Below are 15659 nucleotides of genomic sequence, written 5' to 3' on the forward strand. Positions count from 1 at the left end.
TAATAAACAAGAAAGAACAGATTCAGCATAACCATTGGCTACATAAATCTGGATCCAAAGTAGAATCTTGAGATTCTATACATAACACTTGAGAAGATGATGAAATAGCCCAATATGGACAAGATCACCAAGAACTCAGTGATAAGCTCTATAAGTACTGAACTTAAATAAATTATGTTATCTAGAGAAGTTAAACACTAATTATGTAGGTGCTATCAGTGAAATGAAATATAGTAACAATGTTCCAAAGATCATATCTCAGCTGTTGGAAGATATGGACTAGTATTTTTTTATTTAAAGAAAAAAAAGAAAGGATATAAAAAACAAAGCAGTAAAAGGGTATAAGTAATATAGAATTTCAAGGAAAAATTATACAGTAAGAAATCACTAGTTAATAGGTTATATATTATCTTCCAGTTGTCCAAATTATAAAATTCAAGCATATAAAGTGGACATTCATACAGTGAAATTGGAGACAGTTCTGTTCAATGATCAATAAAAGCTCAGTAATATGGTTTTCAACCTACACACTCAAACATGTGTGGTTATATCCCTTAGTCCCCCTTCCTTTCCTCTCTTTTTTACAATAAAATTACACTTTTTGGGTTTTATTACTCCCACAGTTCTGATTACATTTTTTGAAGAGAATAAAACCAAACTTGACTAAGACTAAGACCAAGACTAGTCTAGTTGTGTGACTCTAATAAAACAGAGCCAGTTAGAACAGAAGGGTGGGCATAGTACATGATGCCAAAATAGAATACCAGTTGATCAAAAGTGGTTACCATTGTGCCTCTTGCTATTTTTAAATTCAGTTGTCTATATCATCAGGTATAATAGAATTGATCAAAACAGTACAGAACAAGACCAATAAAACCTACACTGGAGATCTTACAGGACTTCAAAAAAAGATAATAGTCAAACCATAATGGGCATCATAGTATATCTTATTGCTTTCAAAGTGGTTGCCTATACCCTCAAACTTGATACTATCAAACAAAATAGAATATAGAATAATCAGGCAGAACAAGATGGTGAGAGCAACACTGGAGTTCAAATCAGATTAACAGGAAAACAAAAAAGTTACTATAATATGTCCCGCTATTTTTTAATTTAGTTTTCTCTTAATTAAAAAAAGAGAGAAAATAGATTAATTTAAAAAAGTGTGTGTGGGGGGACATTGAGATAAAAGAGGACATTGTAACAGAACAACGCAAGTCAGAACCGAACAATTTAAGCATCATTGTGTTTCACCACCAGATAATCTAACATAATAATAGTTGCCATAGTGCCTCTCTCCTTGAATTATTTGAGTGTAACTTTGTATGCTATAGCATCAAGCATATCAAGACAGTGTGAAGCGATTCAAGAGAATGAAAGAATTTCAGGATATTTAGAACCTGCTAATAGAAAACAAACAATGATTTCTATATTATCTCTTTGCTATAAAAATTTTTGTTTATACTATCACATATAGTGAAATATAGTAAGATACAACATGTTAGAACCAGTGGAAAAAGATGTGCCACAGCTTGATGGGACTTCAAAACAAGATGATATTAAATCAACACTAGCTTTTATGTTGTGTTGTTCTTCAAAATAGCTATTCATACTATCACCGATAAAATAGAACAAACCAGGTTAAAACCATTTCAAATAATGAGTGAAAACTTTACATGGCTTCAAGCCAATATGATTGGGTATCATGATTACCACATACTTTTATGTATTCTTATCATTTCTTACACTAGGGAAACTATTCGGTATTTATACAGGCGAGTTTGATTTATTTCACTTATGAGTACAGTCTCAAGCTGCATCCATTTATTTATAAATGTCTCAATGTAATCATTCTTTGTAGCTGAATAGTACTCCACTGTATAAAAATACCACAACTTTTTAATCCATTTTTAAGTTAATGGACACTTAGGTTGTTTCCATGATTTGGCTATTACAAATTGTGCTGCTATAAACATGGGTGCACATATATCACTGTGGTATGATGCTTTCAGTTCTTCTGGGGATAGGCCTAGAAGTGGAATAACTGGGTTAAATGGGGCTTCCAGTCCCAGTTTTCTGAGAAATTTCCAGACTGGCCTCCACAATGGTTGCACTAGTCTACACTCCCACCAACAGTGCAAGAGAGTTCCTTTTTCCTCACAGCCTCTCCAGCATTTGTTATTGTTGGTTTTCTTGATCTTGGCCATTCTTTCAGGAGTGAGATGAAATCTTAATGTGGTTTTAATTTGCATTTCTCTAATGACTAATGATGATGAACATTTTTTGATATATTTATTTTCTGTTTGTATTTCTTCATCTGAGAATTGTTTATTCATCTCAGATGCCCACTTTTGGATTGGGTCTTTGAATTTTGGGGTCTGATATTTTTTAATTCTTTATATGCTTTAGACAGAAGTCCTCTGTCTGAGGGGCAGTTCAATAAGATTTTTTCCCAGTTTGTGGGTTTTCTTTTCACTGTGCTGGAGATTTCTTTTTGCATACAGAAACTTTTTAATAAGAGGTGATCCCAGTTATTGACTCTGGGAAGTATTTCCCGTGCAGTTTGAGTCCTATTGATGAATTCTTTACCTACTACTTTGTCTTCAAGGTTTTTACCCAATTTGTCTTCTAATAGATTTAGTGTTTCTTTTTAATATTTAGATATCTGATCCATTTAGATTTTATTTTAGTGCATGGTGATAGGCATGGGTCTAGTTTTAGTTTTCGGCATATGGAGAGCCAGTTTTTCCAACACTATTTATTAACGAGACTATCATTCTTCCAGTTAACCTGTTTGGCTCCTCTATAGAAGATAAGGTGGTTGAGTGTGTTTGAGGTTGTTGTTGCATCTTTTAATCTATGTCACTGATCTTTGGCTCTCTTTTGGTTCCAGTACCATGTTGATTTTACTACAGTTGCTTTCTAGTATAACTTCAAGTCAGGGATTGTGATACCTCCTTACTTGCCTTTGCTGCTTAGAACTGTCCTTGCTATTCTAGGTCTCTTCTAGCTCCAGATGAATTTTAGGAGTGATTTCTCGAGTTCTATGAGGTATGTTGATGGTATTTTTTATCAAGATTGCATTGAATATGTACAAAAGTTTTGGGATAATGGCCATTTTCACAATATTTATTCTTCCTATCCATGAGTAAGGGATGTTTTCCATTCTATGAGATCATCTTCAATTTCATTTTTCAGTGTATTATAATTTTCCCTGTATAGGTTTTTCACTTCTTTCATGAGAGTAATTTCTAAATATTTGATTTTTTTGGTTGCTGGTGTGAAGAGTGTGGATTTCTTATTTCTCTCTGTGTGACTTTGTTGTTAGTGTATAGGAATGCTATTGATTTTTGAGTATTAATTTTATTCCAGCTACATTACTGAATTTATTTTTTATATCTAGGAGTCTTTCAATGGAGTTTTGGGGATCTTCTATGTAGAGTATCATGTCATCTGCAAATAAATGATAATTTAACTTCTTCTTTTCCTATCTTTATGCCTTTTATTTCTCTCTCTTGTCTAATTGCTCTGGCTAGTATTTCCAGTACTATATTAAATAGAAGTAGTGATAAGTGACATCCTTGCTTTGTGCCTGATTTTAAAGTACAGGCCTTCAATTTTTGGCCATTTAGTATGATATTGGCTATTGGTTTGTCATAGATGGCCTTTATTATTTTGAGGTAAAGACCATCTATTCCAAATTGCTGCAAGGTTCTTACCATAAATGAATATTGGACCTTATCAAAACCTTTTTCTTCTTCTATAGAAATGATCATGTGATTCTTATTTTTGGCTCTATTGACATGGTATATTACATTTATTGATTTATGTATATTGAACCATCCCTGCATGCCTGGGATGAATCCCACTTGGTCATGGTGCATGATCTTCTTGATGATTTGCTGCATCCTATTTGCCAATATTTTATTGAGGATTTTTGCATCTGTGTTCATTAGGGAGATTAGTCTGTTGTTCCCTTTTTCAGTTGGGTCCTTCTCTGGTTTTGGTACTAGAGTAATACTTGCTTCTAGGAATGATTTAGGAAGAATTTCTTCCCTTTCAATTTCATTGAAGAGTTTGAGGAGTGTTGGCATTAGGTCTTCTTTGTATTTCTTGTAGAATTCTGCAGTGAATCCATCTGGGCCTGGGCTCTTCTTTGCAGGTAAAGATTTAATTATGTTTTTTATTTCATTAATAGAAATTGGGTTATTCAGCAGTTTTACATCTTCATGATCTAGCTTTGGTACATCGTATGCTTCTAGGAATCTATTTCCTCTGTGTTATCAAACCTTTGAGAGTAGAGGTTTTTGATATAGGTGTTGATGATCTTCTGTATTTCTATAGGATCTGTAGTGATTTCTCCTCTTTCATTCCTTATTGTATGAATTTGAGCTTTTTCTTCCCTTTTTGAAATAAGGTTGGCTAGGGGCTTGTCTATTTTATTTATTGTTTCAAAGAACCAACTCTTTGATTGCTGATTTTTTGGATTTTTTAAATTCTCTATTGCATTGATTTCTGCTCTGATTTTTATAATTTCTGCTCTTCTTTTGGCTTTGGGCTCAACTTCCTCTTCTTTTTCTAGATGTTTGAGGTGTAACATCAGGTTATTTATTTGTATTCGTTCTGTTTTCCTGATGTGTGAACTCAGTGCAATATATTTTCCTTTGAGGACAGCTTTCATTGCATTCCACAGATTCCGGTAAGTTGTATTTGTGTTTTCATTTTCTTGTAGGTATTGTTTAATTTCTTTTTTAATTTCCCCTGTGACCCACTGATTACTCAAGAGTGTGTTATTAGTTTCCATGTGTTTGTTGGAGTTTTGCAATATCTCGTATCATTAATTTCTAATTTTATAGCACTATGGTCCGATATGATGCAAGGAGTAATTTCAACCCTTTTGCGTTTATTTAAATATGTTTTGTGAATTAATATATGTTCTATTTCAGAGAATGACCCATGCACTCCTGAGAAGAATGTGTATTCTGTTGTTGTTGTTGGGTGGAATACTCTGTATATGTCTATTAAGTCCATTTATTCACAGGTGTCATTCAGTTCTGTTATTTCTTTGCTGATTTTCTGTCTGAGTGATCTGTCCATTGGTGTCAATGGTATGTTAAGATCTCCTGTTAGAATTGTGGTACTGTTAATTTGGCTTTTCATTTCTGTTAGTACTTGTTTTATATAACTGGATGCTCTGGTATTTGGTGCATATATATTCAAGATAGTTATCTCTTCCTCTTGGAGTTTTCTCCTAACCAGTATGTAGTGACCTTCTTTATCCCTTCGATCATTATTGGCTTGAAGTTCACATTGTCTGCAAACAGAATAGCTATCCGTGCTTGTTTTTGGGTTCCCGTTGCATGAAGTATTTTTTTCCATCCTTTGACTTTCAGTCTGTGGGTATCCTTTTGGGTTAGATGGGTTTCTTGTAGACAGCATATGGTTGGATTTTGTTTCTTGATCCATTCTGCCAGTCTGTTTCTTTTAATTGGTGCATTGAGACCATTTATATTCATGGTTATAACTGTTATATATTGGTTTATTTTTGACATGTTATCTTTCTGCTGTGGCATCTTTATCTTTCTGTTTTGTTTGTCTGCTTTGTTTAGTGGTTTTTTCCTAAATGTATCTAGGCTGTCTTTCAGAATTCCTTGTAGGGTTGGCTTGGTGATCATATAGTTTTTCAGCTGTTCTTGGTCATGGAAGTATCTTATTTCTCCATCCATTTTGGAGGACAGTTTTCCAGGGTATATCAGTGTAGGTTGGAGAGCATTTTCTTTTAGGAACTGAAATGCTTTACTCCATGCTCTTTTTGACTTTATTTTTTGTGTTGAGAAGTCTGTTGTGATTCTGATAGATTTTACTTTATAGGTGGTCTGTCTTTTCTCTCTGGCAGCTTTTAATATTATATTCTTTTGTTTGATTTCTGGGATGGCCATTATTATGTGTCTGGGTGTTGTTTTATTTTCGTTATGGCTATTTGGAGTTACGCCTATTTCGTTATGGCTATATGCTTTGTTGATCTTGATATCAGTTTCCAATCTCATGTTTGGGAAATTTTCAGCTATTCCTTCTCTACATATTCTCTTGACATACTTTATATTGACCCCTTCTTTTTCATTTATCCCTGTCAACCTTATGTTGTTCCTGTTTGTGTCATCTTACAGGTGTTGAATTGTTATTTCCTGATTTCTTGTTATTTTTAAAAGCTCTTTCCTTTCTGTTCACTGGCTGCAATCTTGTCTTCGAGGTCTGAAATTCTATCTTCACATTCATTGAGCCAGTTTTTACAACTTTCGATGGAATTTTTGATTTCCTGTATATCTCTTTGCCTCTGCTTTATATATTCTGTTTGTTTTTTACAATGTTCATCCTGGGATTCTATCTTTTTGTTTAGTTCCTCCAATATTTTAAGTGTGTCTTATTTCGATATGTTCAGCATCTCCTTCATTTCTTTTATCATTTCTTCTTTTACCTGAGAAATTATTTCTAGTTTGAATGTCTTTAAGGCTTCCCAGAGTTGCTTCTTTATTTCACTTACTATTATTTCAGGTGTGTGGCATATATTTTCTTCTATGCACATGGCTCCTAGGCTTTCTTGGGGTGGGCTGGATATTTGAGATTGCATTTTAGTCTTTCATTTTGTCATCTCCCTATATTTTTGAGCTTCAAGTTTTGTTGCAAGTGAGGAAGAGAGGTCAGCCAGGCTGGGATGTGTTCTGTGGCTTTGCTAGACTCACTGTTCCTGGCAGGAAGCTGCAATCTGTCCCCCAGGTAAGGGAGAGAGTTCCGCCAGACTCGGATGGGATTTCCTGGACCCTTCTGACTCAATGATCCCTACAGGAAGCCAGGGCCTGGCCCCCAGGCAAGGAAGAGAGTTATGCTGGGCTGGAGCAGGGTTCCCTGCCTCTGTTGGACTTATTGGTCCCAACAGGAAGCCAGGGCCTGGCCCACAGGCAAGGAAGAGAGCTCTGCCAGGCTGGGGTGGGGTTCTGAGCCTCTCCCTGACTTACTGGTCCCAACAGGAAGCCTCGACTAGCATTTTTAATTAACCTCATCATGTTTAATTTTAAATTTGACAAATTTCAAGGTACAAGTTGAGTCCTGCAGGCGTGCCAGCTCTGGGAAAGTGGCAGTGCAACTCCAGCAGAGTCAGTGGGCTTTTGGAGGCTGGTGGAACTCACATGGCCATGGTCAGTACCTGAAAGCCAGAAGTGACCAACTTGTCCAACAAGACATGAATGCATTAAAATGTAGTACTGGTATATATCTATACAATGGAGTATTTTGCAGCCTCAAAAGGAAGGAATTTATAATCCAATACAACACTGATAATATTTGAAGAATTATCCTAAGAGAAATGGGCCAGTCACAAAAAAGTTAATATTACATGATTCCACTTATTTCAGATACTTAGAATAATCAAATTCATGCCAACAACGAGTAACATGGTGGATTCTTAGGGAACTCTAGTGAGGGAAAATTGAGTAGTTACTGTTTAATTGGCATAGAGTTTCATTTTTGTACCTGAAAACCTTGTGATGGCTACCCAACCAGATGAACTTGTAGAATGCAGCTGAACTATACACATGCAAAATATTAAGGTAATAGTTTTTTTTTTTACCAGAAATCAAATACATTTTTTCAAAACTAATTAAAAATGAATGAAAAATAATGGCTGGAATGTGGGCACTTCTAATAGCAGTATCAATTTATGGTATCATTTTGGGAGATAATTGTCAGTAGTATTGACTGAAGCTGCACGTTTGCATGAGCCAGGGCCTAGCAGTCCCTATCCTAGGGACACATCCAACAAGAGTCTCCAAAGGAAGATTCACAGATTTCTGTGACATTACTGAATATCATACTCTGACCTGAAAACAATCCAGATGTTGAAAGCTGTATGGGGAAATTTGTTGCTATACATTCCCACAGTGTAACAAACTATAGACAAGAGGATAAGTGATGTATAATATGGAAACAATGAGGACTCTCATGAAGAGTATTGAATGAGACCAGACACAAAGGATATTTTGCTCCATGATCACCTTCATAGGAACTGTAAAAGCAACACAATGAAGCCATCCTACTATTAATCAAGGGGAGGGAGACTAGACACCAGAAGGGTGTCCAGGTTTTAGAGGTGCTAATAATATCCTTTTTCTTTTCTTTTCCTTCTCCTCTTCTCTTTCTGCTCATCCTCCTTCTCCTCCCTTCCACTTCTATTTTTCTTCTTTTTAAGATACAAGGTATTAAACCCAGTGTTTTAGGACTGAGCAACATCTCGAGACCTTTTTTTTTTTTTTTTTTTTTTTTTTTTTTTTTTTTTTTGAGGCAGGATCCCCACTAAGCAACTAAGTTGCCATGGCTGGGCTTTAACATTTGATCCACTTGTCTCAACTTACCAGAGTGCTGAGATTACAGTTATGAGCCATGAGCCATTGCATCCAGTTTAATATTTTGTTTCTCAGTCAAGGTCTGGTTAGAGATTGTGTTCAGTGTGTGTGTGTGTGTGTGTGTGTGTGTGTGTGTGTGTACAAGGGAGAGATTGTGAATTGTACACATATGGTATGTGTAGATTTTGATAAATGAATCATACTTAAATTTAAAATTTTTAAATTAGAAACATATTGGATTTTGTGTAAAAGTCAGAATGAGAGGAACCCTTAACCTGTTCTATTTTCCTGTAAAGTCAAGTTCCTGGTGGCCACATGATGCTGTTCTCCATGCAGAGAGACTGTATGAGGACTCTGAGCAATGCCTTGGCATTAGGAGGAGAGCTGAGATCCAGGGTCTGCCACAGCCATTGTAAGCTACACACCTGGCCACATTAACCTGATTGTAACCATTTCTCTCTTGCTCAAGGTTTTTATTCGGAGGTGACAAAAAAGCACATCACAGAATGACAGTAAAAAGCAATCTGTGAGGAATAGCCAGCATTGGTTTATTATAAAGAGTAAAAAAAGAAAGTTCCCATTGTTGGGAGAGCTCCAAAAGATAGACACCCTAGACATTTAAATCCAGGAAGTTTGATTCAGTCTTTGGCATGAAAATGGTGCAGGGAAATATGAAACAATACATGGATTCAATTGGAACTGTTTAGTGCTGCCAAGCTTTTGACAACAGGAAAACAGATTGCATTTTGTTTTGTTTGTTTATTCTTTGCATTCCAACACTTTGAGGTTTCTTTTAGTTTACTGGAAGACTTGTTGATTGTCTTTTGCAGCTCTAATTTCCCAAGGATTGATCCGGCCTGCAGATCAATCCATGGAAAATTCCTGGAGGGGAATGGGGATTAAATAAAAGACATAGGGGAGACAAAGAGAGATGAAAGCAAGTCAAAATAATCTGATCAAGCCTCCGTTTATTCAGGAAGTGATCACATCTTTTATAGGGCAAGGGTGGGAGGAGGGATAGGAAGAGGCTAAGGGGATGAATACAACACCGTCACATCCGTGTATGTGATGTAAGCAGGAGAGGATTATGGTTAATGTAGGCAGACACAGTGCCCACAGGAGAGAGAGAGAGAGACAGAGAGGCAGCAATGGGCTGTCGCTTGGCTCCCCACATCTCCTCCCTTTCTATATTATTTAATCAAGAGAGTATGTCAGGCCCTGCCAGACAGCATCTGTCTTAGGTCAAGGACCTCATTGCATGAACCCTACCAGGTCTTACCCGTCATGGGCTTGCAGAACAGCAGTTGGTCCTGTGCCTGTCTTAGGTGGCTGTTGGAATTAACATGCATGTCCTAGTTGCCTGTCTCTGACTGCCTATCCATTGCCCCAGGGCAGTTAGGCCGCATCGTCATATGGGCCACTCATGGGAATTTCTTGATGATAGTGTATCTGAATGGGCTTTGCCATAAATGCATCTATCCAGTTATTAATGAGCATCATAATCCCCTGAAAAATACAAGGACTCATGGAAAGGAGAAGCAATAGGGCAGCTAGGGGACCTAAAAGGGGAATTAGGTAAGGCAAAACTCTCCCCCACACACGTATCGAGGAGAAGGGGTTGACAGCCATTTGTTGGTGTCTCTGTTGAAGTCATTCTTCTATGTCTTGGAGTATGCCTCGCATAACATTGGACGCAGTCTATTTGGCTGGTGTATGTTTCTCCAGACTGAGAAGAGTTTCTTCCGCAGTCATGGGGTTCTGTGCATGGCTGTCAACAGTTGTAGTCTGTTTGGCAGGGGTCAAAATCCACCATGGGTGTGGTGTGGCTCAAGGAGAAGGCTGACTAGGCAGCATAAAGCTCCAGAGAGTTGTGTCACCTGTAAGAGAACACAGGGGATTGTGCCTCAGGAAATGACATTATTCCTGGGCATTGCATGGGGTCTTTGAAGAACTGTCTAGTTGTTTTACGAGGTATTCAGGTAGCCATCTAGCTTCTCTATCTTGTTGAGAATAAACACACACTGAACCGCATCCCCAGATAAGGACTGGATCAGGGCCATTTCATATATTGGTTAGTGGGTCTCTCCGTAAAACAGATACAAACCATGTTTGAGTTTGAGTATGCCAAAATTGATATGCTGCGGAGCAGCCTGAAGCATCCAGGGTCAGAAAATTTACAGTAAAAAGAGCATGTGAAAGGACATTTCTAGGGGACCTCCGGTACCATGTCTCCCTTTTTACTTTATCTATGGTGAATTTAAGGGAACAATGTCCACGTTCAACAATGCCTTGTCCCTGAGGATTATAAGGTATACCTGTGGTGTGGAGGATATTAAGGTGCTTGCAAAATTGAGCGAAGGAGGTATTGGTATAGCCAGGGCCATTATCGGTCTTGAGCTGTTGAGGACATCCCAGAACTGAGAAGGCTGACAGCATATGGACTATAACGTGTCTAGCAGCTTCTCCAGTCTGGAGAGCAGCGAAAATGAAGCCATTATATGTGTCAATAATGACATGTACATATTTTAGGTTGCTGAACTCATTGAAATGAGTAACGTCCATTTTGCCATAAGGCGTTAGGAATTAAACCTTTTTTGGTTGACTCCTAGGTGTTGAACAGGTAAGTGGATAGCACAAGAGGGGCAATTTTTTACAATTTGTCTGGCTTGCTCACGGGTAATTTTGTAGAGGAGGCGGAGGGTGTGAGCATTGAGGTGTGTAGCTGATGGGCCTGTTGGGCCTCAGACACCTTGGAGTCATGAGTCATAAAAACCTGTGCTTGTATAGCAACATCAGCCAAATGATTTCATCTGGCAAGGGGCCCAGGGAGGTTGGAATGGGTCCACAGATGAACAATAAAGAACTTAAGATGGTGAAGCTGTATGAAGCGTTGTAATCGTTTGAACAGGTTTGCAGCTAGGGAAGCATGACAGATGGTAGCAACAGTCTCCAATAATGGAACAGACTGAGCAAGGTAAGCACTGTCAGTATACAAATTAAAGGGTCGGTTGGAGTAAGCAGCAAAGGCTGCAAGAATAGCCTGTAACTCTGCTAATTGGGCAGAGGAGGTGTCTGCTTGGAGGGTAGAAACATTGTCTTGGGATACATAAGCGGCCTTTCCGGAGGATGAGCCATCAGTGAATAACACCAGGGCGCCTGGAAGGGGTTGTGAAGTTGTGATCTTAGGGAATATAAATGGGTGATGACTGGCAAAGTCAACTAGCTTATTTTGAGGGTAATGATTGTCAATAGTCCCTGAAAAGGAAGCTAAGGCAATAGGCCACACTTCTGTAGTCTGAAGTAGCCAATCTATTTGGTCTTTTGTAAAAGGTTGAATGATAATGTCTGGTTCTTTGCCAAAGTAACATTTTCCTTGTTTTTTACCCTAAATTATTAGGTCTGAGACAGCCTGGAAATAAGGCAGGAGTGTTCTTTTTGAGGAGACTGATAAATGGACCCACATGATGGGAGCTTGTTGCCAGAACACTGCTGTGGAACAAAGCTTTGTATTAAAAATGAGAAACTGTAAAGGCTCATTGTAGTCCATAAAGGAAACAGTTTGTTGAGCAATAGCCTCTTTTACTTTTCTGAGCGCTCTCCTGGCATCAGGTGTAAGCTCTCGGGGGGAGGTTGGATCTATGTCTCCCCGAAGCAGCACCTAAAGGGGGCTGTAAATCATGGTTAGTTAGTTTTAAAAATGGTATGAGCCAATAGTTTTTGGAAGTCATGAAGTGTTCTGAGGCCATCAAGCCTCAGTTGGGGCCTTGGAGAGAGTATTTGAGTGCCACATAATTGAAAACCCAAGTATGTATATGGATCAGTAAGCTGTACTTTGTCAGGGGCTATTTGAAGTCCAGCCTCTTGTAAGGCAACCTGTAAGTCCTGGTAGCACTTTAGGGTTTGGTTTTGGTCATCTCCTGCCAAGAGGATATCGTCCATATAATGAATAATATAGATATGTGGCCACTGATCTCTGACTGGCTGTATCGCAGTGGCTACAAAAGACTGGCATAGCGTGGGGGAGTTAGCTATCCCTTGCAGCAAGATGTGCCATTGAAATCTCTGCATAGGGGCTTTAAAATTAATTGATGGGAGACTGAAGGCAAAACACTTTTGGTCATTTGGATGTAAAGGAATAGAGAAAAAGCAATCTTTAAGATCTATGACAATTTTAAAAAATCCCAGGGGAATGGCACTGGGTGAGGGGAGGCCTGGCTGTAGGGGCCCCATTAAGACCATTGTCTTATTTATCACCCTAAGGTCTTGTAGCAGCCTCCATTTCCCAGACTTTTTTTGAATAACAAAGATAGGTGTGTTCCAAAGGGAATCACTAGGGACAATGTGGCCTGCATCTAACTGGTCCTGCATCAGATGTTGTGCGGCTGCAAGCTTTTTAGAGGTAAGGGGCCACTGATCGACCCATACCGGCTCTTTTGATAGCCACGTAATTTGTTTAGCAGGGATCGCAGGAGTGTCAATGGCCCCTATGAAAATGGCCTAACCCAGCTTTGGCATTGTTAGGGGTGGGAATGATGGGATCAGTAATGCTCATGTTATTTTTTCCTAAGCCCTGTTTTGGCAGGTAGCCCTTATTAAGCATTTGTATTGTGACAACATTATTAGGGCTTCCCATAATTAATCCCATTTGGGAGAGTAGGTCTCTTCCCCATAAATTAAGAGGCAGACTCTCTATGACATAAGGTTGTAAGTGTCCCTGATTACCTTCTTGATCTCTCCAAACCAGTTGTTTGGAACTGCGTTGTGGATTTTTTGAGTGTCCAATCCCTTGGAAGTGTGTTAAGGTTGTTTCTAAAGGCCAGTCAGTAGGCCACTCCACCTTTTTGATAATGGTAACATCTACGCCCGTATCAATGAGGCCTGAGAAACTTTTTCCATCTAAATATAGAGTCATGAGGGGCTTTTTTTTGGAGATACGTTGGGCCCAATATACATCCGAAGCTCCAGGAAAGGAGTTCCCCCTATAGGGAGTTATGGATTTGTTAGATGTTTGAGCCAATGGCAATAGCAGCAGTTGAGCAAGGCGTTGCCCTGTCTTAACTGGTATGATGCCTATAAGGGGAGAAACCATGACTTTTATTTCCCCTGTGTAATCACTATCTACTATCCCGGGCAGAACTTGTAATTTTTTAAGCGTAGTGTTACTATGTCCAATAATAAGTCCAAAAGTCCTGGGGGGAAGAGGCCCATAGATTTCAGAGGGCATGATCTGGACACCCATGTCAAGGGTTAGTACTGTGTTGGAGGTGGAACAGAGGTCCAACCCTGTACTCCCTGGGGTTGTCCTGAAGAGGTCTGAAATGGATTGTTTTGTGTTGGGACAAACCTTGGAGCCCCAAGGGTTTGTCCGAAGTTGGGGGCCTGGGGCTGGCCCCGTATTCCATTTCCCTGCAGGGGAAGAGGGTTACTGTGAACATCTCTTTTGGATCTGTACTCATTAGTCCAGTGGTCTCTTTGCTTACATCTAAGACACAGCCCTGGTTTTTTTGTAGAGGACTGATTTTGATTTTTTCTTTTGCAATCACAAGCCGTGTGGCCACTTTGGCCACATTTGAAACAAGCGGCATCTGTTTTAGAACGAGAGAGGCATTGTGTAACTAGGCAACCTTGTGTAGTAGCCATGGCTAGGCCTTGATAAACTGGCCCAATATCTGTACATAAGTGGATATAACCCGATAGGTCTTTTTTGTGATGTGGTCGAATTGTAGCCTGACAAGCTGAGGTTGCATTTTCATAAGCCAATTGTTTAACCAGGGCAGAGTTTGCTTTTGTGGAGCCAAAAAGACACTCTGCTGCCTGTAGGAGTCGATTGACAAAGTCCAAAAAGGTCTCCTCAGGCTTCTGTTTTATTTGGGTGAGAGATAAAGTAAGCTTGCCTCCTGAGGGGAGCTGTTTTCATGCTCTAATGGCTGCCATATTAATCTGGGCAAAGAGGCCTGAATTGAACCGCATTTGGGTCTCTTTCATGGCAAAATCTCCTGTTCCTGTAAGCATAGCGAGGGTCCTGGGGTTTGGCCGTGTGGCGTTACCTCTGGCTATGCCCTCGCATTGATCAAAAAATTTAGATTTCCATAATAGATAATTGCCTCTGGAGAGGGTGGCTTTTGCTTAGTCTTTTCACTCATTAGGAATAATCTAACCCTGGGTCAATGAATCTAGAACCGCAATAGTGTAGGTGGCAGTTGGGCCATATTGAGAGACTGTGGCCTTTAACTCTTTTAAGGCTGTCATGGTGAGAGGTGTGTGTATCCTAACAGCTTGTGGTTCAGTGCCCTCTTTAACATCCCATGGGGGAGTAAGGGCCTCTGTGACTGGGAACACCATTTTAGGCTGGCTGCCGGAAGCAGGCACCATTTTAAGCGCACCACAAGGCATACTGGAGGCAGGCACCATCTCAAGGACACTATAAAACTGTGTAGCTTGGAGGGCCTGCAATTGAATTGAACGATTTTGGCATTCTTTTTTTAGCTGTATCTGTTGTAAAAGATCCCTTTTTTTGTTTTAATTCCACTAATATGCTAGAAGGTTGAGAGCAGATGCTGAGTGCATCATCATAGTCAGGGGACGGCCTAATAGTGGCCAGTGCTGCAACAGGGTCAGGGTGATATGTAGAAGCTTGTTGTGTTGGTTGTTCCCAGTTGACCTCCTGAGAATCAGAAAGGCCGGGGTATAAAGGCTTATATGAATCCCCAATTGGCCATGGAGGCACAGGGAGTGGCGGGCCACCATCCTGGAACCTGTTGATCATGTCAACAGGAGGAAGTGGTGGCAGATCACCATGTAGGAGGACCTCTAACAGGCCATCATCCTCTGCATCTGAGAAATCAGAGGCTTCAGATTTTTTTGAGGATGGTTTTGAGGTAGAATTAATGGAGTCATGCAGGGCAGCCTTACGTAGTGCAACTGTCTCCTCAATCTAAGGATCTGCATGCCGCTGGCCAAGCAGCTCAGAGATTAAATTCCAATATGTAAAGGTGGTCACAGGAACCTTTTCTGGACCGAAAACTCTATAATAATCTTTTAAAGCATCTCTTACTCTATTCCACCTCTTGGTATCTATGGAACCCTCTGGGGGAACCAAGGGCAAACCTTATGAATAAATTGAAAATACTGTAATAATTTTTTTGTTCTAACCCTTACCCTTCTTGTTTTAAAGCCTTTATAAGGCCTCCCACGAACAATTCGTGTTTGGTCAATACTTGACCCATGTCCGGGAAAGGGAATGGGGTCGCCGTTCACTCACAG

Source organism: Cavia porcellus, unplaced genomic scaffold (genome assembly GCF_034190915.1).
Source record: "Cavia porcellus strain 051 isolate PalLab524CR breed Dunkin Hartley unplaced genomic scaffold, mCavPor4.1 scaffold_9, whole genome shotgun sequence".
Lineage (NCBI taxonomy): Eukaryota > Metazoa > Chordata > Mammalia > Rodentia > Caviidae > Cavia > Cavia porcellus.